At 41.0% G+C, this 10,554-nt stretch overlaps 1 protein-coding gene across 4 annotated transcripts in view; it reads right to left on the bottom strand.

The window, feature by feature from the left end:
- Positions 1-10,554, bottom strand: part of gareml (GRB2 associated, regulator of MAPK1-like) — a 311,555-nt gene that overhangs the window by 144,093 nt on the left and 156,908 nt on the right. Inside the window, exon 2 of one of the 4 annotated variants that reach the window (XM_043675861.1) lies at positions 5,414-5,527. The exons of the other annotated variants lie outside the window; for them this stretch is intronic. The gene's annotated coding sequence lies outside the window, so the exon portion shown is untranslated. The remainder of the gene's footprint in view (positions 1-5,413; positions 5,528-10,554) is intronic. 4 annotated transcript variants of the gene reach the window in all.

A 10,554-nucleotide genomic window follows, 5' to 3' on the forward strand; every position in this document is an offset into this window, starting at 1 on the left:
TAGAGCTCTCAAAGGTAGTGGAATCAAGGGTTATGGAGATAAGGCAGGAACAGGATACTGATTAGGAATGATCAGCCATGATTATATTGAATGGTGGTGCAGGCTCGAAGGGCTGAATGGCCTACTCCTGCACCTATTGTCTATTGTCTGTGGTAAATCAGAGACAAAAATAAAACTTGTTGGAAAAACGCAGCAAGTCTGGCACCATCTGTGGAGAGAAATCAGAGTTAACATTTCAGTTCAAGTGACTCTTCCTCAGAACTGTGCAGGCTCGAAGGGCTGAATGGCCTACTCCTGCACCTATTGTCTATTGTCTGTGGTAAATCAGAGACAAAAATAAAACTTGTTGGAAAAACGCAGCAAGTCTGGCACCATCTGTGGAGAGAAATCAGAGTTAACATTTCAGTTCAAGTGACTCTTCCTCAGAACTCAGCAATTTCTATTTATGTCTTTGCATTCTATAGCTCTGCCAATGAAGGAGAGTATTCCATATGCCTTCTTTACAACCTTATCTACTTGTACTGGTATCTTTAGGGACCCGTGCACTTGTACACCAAGATCTCTTGCTTCATCTACCCCTCTCAGTATATTCCCATTTATTGTGTATTCCCTTTTATTATTTGATCTCCTTAAATGCATTATCCCACACTTATCAGAGTGGAACTCCATTTGTCACTTTCCTACCCACTCCACCAACCCACCTATATCATGTTGGAGCTTACAGCTATCCTCTACATTATCCACTACACAAGCACTTTTTGTGCGGTCTGCAAATTTCCTAATTGTGTCCCCTCGTGTTCAAGTCTACATCGTCACTGTATGGTCCAGTTTATAGTCCAACAGGTTTATTTGAAATCACAAGCTTTCGGAGCACTACTCCTTCGTCAGATGAAGTGGAGAGAAACACACAGGCACAGAATTTATAGACGAAAACATATGCCTTCCCTCCTTTTCACCTGAAAGAGCAGTGCTCCGAAAGCTTGTGATTTCAAATAAACCTGTTGAACTACAACCTGGTGTCTGTGACTCCTGTCTTTGTCCACCCCAGTCCAGTACTGGAACCTCCACATGTTAAAGCAACAGCAGCAGTCCCAACACCAAGCCTTGCAGAACACTACTTGGAATTGCTTTCCACCTGCAAGGACAGCTAATGACCATTTCTGTTACTAAGCCAACTTTGTATCCCATAGTGTTTCACTTTTTGACCAGTTTGCCATGTGGGACCTTATCAAATGCCTTACTAAAATTCATGTAGACAACATCCACTACATTGCTCTCATCGATCCTGCTTGTCACTTCTTCACAGAAGTCAAGTAAGTTTGACCTTTCCTTAACTCACCATGAAGGGCTTTTGCCCGAAATGTCGATTTTGCTGCTCGTCGGATGCTGCTTGAATTGCTGTGCTCTTCCAGCACCACTGATCCAGAATCTGGTTTCCAGCATCTGCAGTCATTGTTTTTACCATACTGACTATCCCTGACTAGCCCATTCATTTCTAAGTGATAGTTTATCCAATTTCTCAGGATTGATTCTGACCAACTTTTTGTCATTTATATAAATGATTTGGATGCGAGCATAAGAGGTACAGTTAGTAAGTTTGCAGATGACACCAAAATTGGAGGTGTAGTGGACAGCGAGGAAGGTTACCTCAGACTACACCAGGATCTGGACCAGATGGGCCAATGGGCTGAGAAGTGGCAGATGGAGCTTAATTCAGATAAATGCGAGGTGCTGCATTTTGGGAAAGCAAATCTTAGCAGGACTTAAACACTTAATGGTTAGGTCCTAGGGAGTGTTGCTGAACAAAAAGACCTTCGAGTGCAGGTTCATAGCTCCTTGAAAGTAGAGTCGCAGGTAGATAGGGTAGCGAAGGCAATTGGTAAGCTTTCCTTTATTGGTCAGAGTATTGAGTACAGGAGTTGGTAGGTCATGTTGCGGCTATATAGGACATTGGTTAGCCACTGTTGGAATATTGCATGAAGTTCTGGTCTCCTTCCTATCGGAAAGATGTTGTGAAACTTGAAAGGGTTCAGAAAAGATTTACAAGGATGTTGCCAGGTTGGAGGATTTGAGCTATAGGGAGAGGCTGAACAGGCTGGGGCTGTTTTCCCTGGAGCATTGGAGGCTGAGGGGGTGACCTTATAGAGTTTTATGAAATCATGAGTGGCATGGATAGGATAAATAGACAAAGTCTTTTCCCTGGGGTGGGTGGGGTGAGGGTCCAGAATTGGAGGGCATAGGTTTAGGATGAGAGGGGAAAGATATAAAAGGGACCTACAGGGCAACTTTTTAACACAGAGGGTGGTACATGTGTGGAATGAGCTGCCAGAGGATGTGGTGGAGGCTGGTACCTTCCAGTTGTTTACCACTTCAACATATGACTGTATTCCCTGCTGTTTTAGGCTTGCTGCAGTGCTCCAGCAAAGTTTAGCACAAGTTAGAAGAAGAGCATCTCATTTCTGCTCAGGGAACTTGAAGTCTTCAGGACTCAACATCAAGTTCAATAATCTGAGAATCTAACACCTTCTTATCTGTCGTTTACACACTTCAGGCCCTGTCATAACATGGACAGCTTTAAGCACAGCCTGTCCTTTTTCACCTACTTATGGCCCTGTTATCAGCTTATCTTTCTCCTGACCATGCGATTATTCATCACTTTGTCTCCCTAACTGTTGGTTTTTTTCTCTCTCTCTCTGGATTTGATCTCTGTCTATCCACTCAATCCTTCCCCATTCCACCTACACCACTCTAATGACACACCCCACCCCACCACCTGTATTCAGCAATATATACCACCTTTTCCTAGCTACTATCAGCTCTAAAGAAAGGTCATCAGAGTAGAAACATTAACTCTGTTTCTCTCTGCAGATGCTGCCAAATCTGCTGAGTTTTCCAGCAATTTCTGTTTTCGTTTCTAATTTTCAGCATCCATAATTCTTTGTTTTATTTTATAGAAGGGAACACAATTTTGTACAGGATAAGAAATGGGTTCCCATTGATTTGGAGATACAACAGAACTTGTTAACTGTTAATTTTAGTTCGCTGAAAACATAGACCAGGCTGATCAACTTGATAGGTCAGACCTTTCAGTTGTTGGGTATGTTCGCCAAGCTGTGAACGTGGCTTGCACATGTTTTGCCTCCTTTCTGGGTGACATCTGCAGTGCGATGGAGCCTCCTGTGAAGCTCTGCTGTACTGTGTTGGTTGGAATTTATTTGGTTTTGTTCCCACTGCTTCCAGTTGCCCATTCCAGTTGTCCGTTGCAGTGGTCGCTATATTGGGTGTAAGTCAATGTGTTTATTGATGGAGTCCGTGGATGAGTGCCAAACTTCTCGGAATTTTCTGGCAGTTCTGTTTGGCTTGTCCTATTATTGTTAAGTTGTCCATTGTCTGTGTGCATAGATACTAAGGATGGCTGGTCGTAGCGTTCAGTAGCTAGTTGAGTGCATGAATATAGATCATTAGTTGTCTGCCGTTTGTCCTATATAGTGTTTTGTGCAGTCTCCGTATGGAATCTTGTACACGTTTGTCCTGCACATAATAGGTATTAGGTCTTTTGTTCTGTAGAGTTGTTGTCTGAACATGGCAGTCGGTTAATGTGCTGTTATAAATCTGAGTGGTCGGAGGAATCTGGCTGTTTTCGAGACATTTTTTATATAAGGTAGAGTGGTTAGTGTGTTGGGTTGTGGTATGTCCTCATTGTGTTGTTTGTCTGCCAGGCATCTGCGGATGAAGTTATAGGATATCTGTTCTTGACAAAGACTGTGTAAAGGTGTACTACTTCTTCTCTTTGTAGGTTGGAGTGCTGTTGGGTGTTGTAGCCCTTTTGAACAGGGTCCTAATGCAGCTTCTCTTGTGTGTGTTTGGGTGGTTGCTGTTATAATTCAGGATCTGGTCTGTGTGTATGGCTTTTCTGTACACTTTTGTTGTGCATTACCCCTTCTGTGTTCTTTCTACTATCACATTCAGGAACGGGAGTTGGTTGTTAATTTCCTCCTTTCTTGTAAATTTGATTCCTGTGGGCATGGTTGTTGATAATCCAGTGTATACTCTCATTCTCTGTTCTTTTAATTATTACAAAAGTGTTGTACGTGTATCTGATCTGGGTTGGATTTGTGGGAGGGCTGTTTGTTTTGGTCTTTGCATCACTACTTCTGCTATGAGCCCAGAGACGGGTGAGCCCATAGGTATCCCATTGATTTTTTCATATATTTGATTGCTAAATATGAAGTGTGCCATCAAGCGCAGGTCCAGTAGTTTGAGTATGCAGTCCTTGTTGATTGGCTCTGTTCTGTTTGTCCAGGAGGTTGGCTTATTGCCTCTTTCACTAAGGTTATGTCAATTGAGGCAAACAGCACCTTTGCTATGGGGAATGCAAGAAGGTTTGGCATCTCTTGAGCTCTTCCTCAATGAAAAAGGTGGTTAAATTCCTTTTGCCTGCAAACAATAGTGTGTTAATATAAGTAGCTCCTAGCATGCACAAATGAATCATATTGTCAGCCTGACTGATAATCAGAAATTGACTTGCAGTATGATTCTTAGCGTAGTCAGGATTAATTTGTAAACTCTGTTGCATGAGACTGTCTGATTTGGTTAGCTTGCTATAACTAACCTCTTTTAGGGTTGGGATCTAGTCTAAAGAAGAGAGGCTATTACCTTAAACAAGATATAATTTATGACATGATAGCAACTAAATACAAATTATCCTGATATGGTAGACATGGTAGCAGAGACTAGGTAAAAACAATGACTGCAGATGCTGGAAACCAGATTCTGGATTAGTGGTGCTGGAAGAGCACAGCAGTTCAGGCAGCATACGAGGAGCAGCAAAATTGATGTTTCGGGCAAAAGCCCTTCATCAGGAATAAAGGCAGAGAGTCTGAAGGGTGGAGAGATAAGCTAGAGGAGGGTGGGGGTGAGGAGAAAGTAGCATGCAGTACAATAGGTGAGTGGGGGAGGGGATGAAGGTGATAGGTCAGGGAGGAGGGTGGAGTGGATAGGTGGAAAAGAAGATAGGCAGGTAGGACAGGTCGTGGGGACAGTGCTGAGCTGGAAGTTTGGTAGCAGAGACAATGAGGAAGAGCTGAATGGTAGGTCTCACCACTTCAATGGAAGAGTAACAGAGTTAAAATCAAGTGATTAACCAACAATCCGCTTTAAACGCCAATTCAATTTTAAATTGGACCTTCTACCAGGTGGTTCTGTAACAATTGCATCATGTGAGAGTCTCAGCAATCTATGTAAATCAGAATTGTGATTTGACCAGACCCCAATATAATTTTGAGCGCTCATTCAGGGAGATGTCTGAAAATGATAAAATTGTTGGGCCATGGCAAACACGACTGCCTTTCCAAACTCTACAAGATTAATGTGGGCAGTTTTCTCCTCCATATACTCAGCATCTGACCCATACCTTCCAGTTAGACCATCCACCTCCGTAACCACTTGTGAGGAGGTCAGCTTCCTGATTTTGCATCAGTCTGGAATGTGCATTTTGCAGCTGGATTTCCATTTTGAATTGTATAGTCTGCCAAAGGAAACTTAATTAACTCATGTCCTTAAAACATTGCAGACAAGATGAATGCTTCCAGCATTATCTACTTTTAATTCAGATGTCCAAAATTTGCAGTATTTTGCTTTGACATTATGCAGATATGCATCTTGGGAAACAACAACCTGCAATATATACAAAGATTTTAAGGTAATGAAATGTACAAAGTACTTCACAGGAGTATTAAAAAATAAAATTTGACAAGAGAAGGGGATTGCAAAGCTTAGGACCAAGTTAGCTGTTGCCGTGGCCCCCAGTGGTGGAAAGATTATGAGTAGAACTGCTCAAACAACCTGAGGTGGAAGAATATAGGTATGTCCAAATATTGCGGTACTGAAGGTACTGAGAAAGTAAGGAGTTAGCTGCAGCAAATACTGGAGCTAAACAGATTTTAATTGCAGGAGCAACTCCTCACAGATTCTTCCATTTATGGGGGCCGCGGGAAATGATTTTTCTCTGGTTGATGTCCTCCATGACTGATTTTCCGGGTTTTTTTGTCAGATATTGGTGCATATTCAACTGCTGCCCTGTGTATTTTGAACAGTACCTGGATTCAAACTAATTTGCACAGGCTTTAAGGAATTGTGCATGCACCCCGAACCGGACCTGAACAAGGGATGAGAGTTGATTAAGTTTTCTCCATTGAGGAAATGACTCTTTTGATGCAGTGATAGTGTGCCTGTCTCTGAGCAAGGAGGCGTAGGCTCAAGTCTCACTTGTATAGATTGATTAGAAAATATCTACTCTACTGAGAAAAATGGAAAATGTATTCAATTTATAAACATTTTCTGCTGCCAATTAAGTATATCTGCAAAAGAATGAAAGAGCAAGATGATTTATTTTTTCATCTTTCTTCCTTTTCCAACCTTGACAAAAATACTTTGTCCAAGAACCAGTCCATTTTCAATAGCTCTGTATTGCAATGTTCAGGTATCTTATATAAAATGTATATTCTAAACGTGTGTGTAACCAATATTAAGCACAACACCGTTTCTTGGCACGGTGTCTTTGTGGTTAGCACTACTGCCTCACAGCGGCAAGGACCTGGGTTCGATTCCTGCCTTGGACAACTGTCTGTTTGCACATTCGCCCTGTGTCTTTGTGGGTTTCCTCCTACAGTCCAAAGATGTGTACGTTAAGTGGATTGGCTGTGGGAAATTGCCCATAGTGTTCAGGGATTAGGTGCATTAGTCAGGGGTAAATATAGAGAGTATAGGGTACAGGGAATGGATCTGGGTGGGTTATTCTTCAGAAGGTCGGTGTGGACTGGTTGAGCTGAGCAGCCTGTTTCCACAATGTGAGGATTCTTTGGCACTGTTTAACATTGAAAACCAGCTCTCTTGTTAGTTCATTATTAACATTAAAATAGAGATGAAACCTGGACTTTACAAAACTTGCTCCTTGGTGTAGTGTCACGTGCTTGCCAGAATATGGAATGCTAGGTAAAAACAATGACTGCAGATGCTGGAAACCAGATTCTGGATTAGTGGTGCAGGAAGAGCACAGCAGTTCAGGCAGCATCCAAGGAGCTTCGAAATCGACGTTTCGGGCAAAAGCCCTTCATCAGTAATAGCTGATGTCAAGTGCACTGTATTTTTCTTGCAGAGTGTAACATGAAAAAAATGTGACGTCAGTACAATATTGACAATACCTGTGTGACAAATCATTTCATGAAAACATAAGAGCCATGTAAGTCCTTTTGATTTCTTGGAATTTAAGAATTCAAATTAATTTGAATTCAAGTTATCAGACTTAGTAATATGTTGCTGCATCTTATTTTAGTGTCATATTTTCTTCTCCTGATTTTATTTTTCAAATTTTAAATGTTATTTTAACCTCTGCCAATTATCCTGAGCCATGAGACTGATAAAATGGCTGTGAATCGGTCAACGATCGAGAAATAAACTCGCTGGTAGCAAAATCTCTTGATACTGAGAACAAGAGAGTTGAAAGTGTTCATAAAATTACTTTGCGGTTCGGGCAACAACACCTATATAATGAAACACCCAACTACGTGTATTTCTATCTTTTCGAGTAATAGCTTTTTCCAAATTATAATTTTGCATTTATCAGTCTTTTGTAAATGCCACTCAACTAAGAGACTGTCAAAGTGTTATGTCGACGCAATCAGCCGCACAACGCACAATGTTAGTTTACTTTTCCATCGATGTTCAGAAACTGAACGTGTTTTTAATCTCATCATCTCATGGACCCCCTTTCTTTCCCCCTGAGCACTCCCTGGGTATTATATTGCCATGGAAACCAAAAACTCGAAAAGAAAGATTCGAACCATTCAATTCTTCTGCGTCTTCTCACACATCCCCTGTGTCCGCATGCCCACACGGAGACCAATCAGAATACAGAACCAGGCTGCAGGCTTGTTGTTGAAACTTTAGGTAGAAAAGGATTTAATGCTGTCCATGAGAGTGACTCCCCGCACACTGACTGTCCGCGGTTTCCATTCGCTCTGCTGCTGCTGGAGTGATTGTCCTTATGTTAATATTTTCATTCACCGTGGTTTCCCTCTCATTTGTAATTCTTGGATCACAAAGGCCTTTGGTGTAATGGACTATTTAATCTAAACTCAGGTTGCATTCTTGTCTTGTTGACAATTCAGCAACAAATTAGACAACATTTAGCAACCAGCACTGTTTGTAACACCTCGACTGTGTCAGTTACTGATTTATTATTGGCACATTGTATTTTTCTCAAGTCCTGCCCACTCTGCTCTAGTTTTGGAGATTTGCATAGCAATTTCACAGAGAGATTAAACTAAATTCTGCAATTTTCATGAGCAATCACAGAATTTGGAACACGGCACAAAAACGTCCTTTTGTGTAGCAAAGTGATCAAAACGCTTCTCAAGTTTTATTTAAGTTGCATTTGTTATGGCAAGGTCTCAGCAAAAAATCTTACCAAAAAAATTAAAATGTCCAAATTTATTATAAAATCTGACATTAAAATTCCCAGAATTTTTTTTCAATCTCACTCCATCAATGTCCAGCAGCGAACAAGTTCAACCACGAATGAAATTATTCCACTGTCCTTCTAAGAGGAGCTCGGCTTTTTTTCCAGTTCCCATAACAACCCGTTGTCTTGCTGAAGAAGCTGCGACTTCATTTAATATCAATTTTGAAATCCAATACCAGTAGCAGTAGCCCAGAAAATACATTTTAAAGGTCGAATAGTAAATTTGTATTTACTTATTAAAATTACAGTTGTTTTGTCTCTGAGCAATTTTCTGCAGAACAGGGTCTCAAACAATTGGATACCATCAATTCAGTTTTGGCATTGGCATTCAGGTCTACTATTACGTTTTGGGGACATTTTCTATCTTCTTCCTCATAATTATTTCAGCTTTTGAATATTAAATAGCTCTCTTGGGTAAGCTCCAACTCTCCCACATCTTTTTGAAATATATCTGTCCTTTCTTTGAGATAGAGATAAGATTGCCAAAGCCAGATCAGATTTTGCTAAGTGCCTTTGTTACTGGAGTTATGTACTTATCCACAAACATTGGTTTCAAAGCAGCAGAGTAAATTTTGAGTTAAAAAAATTAAAATAGAGAGCATTTGTTTTACAGTAGATGAACAAAGGTATATGATTATAAAATATAGTTGTATCTTTACACTTAATCTCCTGTTGGATTGTCAAAACAATTGTGAATTTAGCAGCAACCAGTAAAATTGACTCTAAAACTTGACTAGGAAGGTTAATGTGCAAGAATTAACATTAAATTAAATGAAAGGAAAATACTGCAGATGTTGGAAATCTGTAATACAAACAGGTAGTGATGGAGAAACTCAGTACGTCTGGCAGCATTTACCTCGAGAGAAACTGATTTAACATTCCAAATCATTTCGGATTCCACTGATGGTGCCAGACCTGATAGTTTCTCCAGTGCTTTCTGTTTTTATTTTACATTAATTTATGATGGCTTCAGATTTTGATGTTTTAAAGTTGGGTGGAATTTTTAATGAGGAAATCAAAACAAATATTGAAGGCAAAGTTAAAAACCAAATTAAAATGCAATTGCCATTTGCTTGTTACAATATGTAACTATAATTTATGTCCAGCAATAAAACAGAGCCAGTAAAAGAGAATGGTTTCACCAACCGCATCAGTAAAAGAAACAAATTGCAAATTACTATGTCAGTCAGTTAAAAATTTAACTTCTGAGCAGTAAGAGGAGCATCGTAGTATTTATTTTGTTGAGATATTGTTCAACGATATTTGACTATTTGTGCTCCTTATAAGTTAGGCTAATGGATGGACAGTGGTTTTCTTGATAGCGAGGAGAGAAGAAGTAAATGGGCAAGTGTTACACCTTCTGTGAATGCATGGGAAGGTGCGTGAGGTGTGGGCAGGTCTTGAGAATGGAGGAGGAGTAGACCAGGGTGTCCCTGAGGGAACAGTCCCTGGTCACAATGTAGTCTCGTCTACACTGGGAAGATGAAATACAAACTGGGTTACTGGTTTGCAGAACACCTGCATTCTGACCATAAGAATGACCCTTTAGCTTCCAGTTGCATGTCATTTCAACAGACCACTATGTTTTTCTGGCCACATCAGTCTCAGGACTGCTGCAGTGCAGGAGGAACAGTGTTTCCTGTGGATTTCAGGACTTATTGATCTCAATGATTTTAGGGCCTGAGCACCTTCCTCCATCCTCACATCCCAGGCTATGCCATTACATTGGCTGGTTTCAACACAGGAGAAAGTGAGGTCTGCAGATGCTGGAGATCAGAGCTGGAAATGTGTTGCTGGAAAAGTGCAGCAGGTCAGGCAGCATCCAGGGAACAGGAGAATCGACGTTTCGGGCATAAGCCCTTCTTCAGGAATTCCCCTGTTCCCTGGATGCTGCCTGACCTGCTGCGCTTTTCCAGCAACACATTTCCAGCGCTGGCTTCAACACAGCCAGGTAAAAACAATGACTGCAGATGCTGGAAACCAGATTCTGGATCAGTGGTGCAGGAAGAGCACAGCAGTTCAGGCAGCATCCA

Source organism: Chiloscyllium plagiosum, chromosome 3 (assembly GCF_004010195.1).
Source record: "Chiloscyllium plagiosum isolate BGI_BamShark_2017 chromosome 3, ASM401019v2, whole genome shotgun sequence".
In the NCBI taxonomy this organism is placed as follows: domain Eukaryota; kingdom Metazoa; phylum Chordata; class Chondrichthyes; order Orectolobiformes; family Hemiscylliidae; genus Chiloscyllium; species Chiloscyllium plagiosum.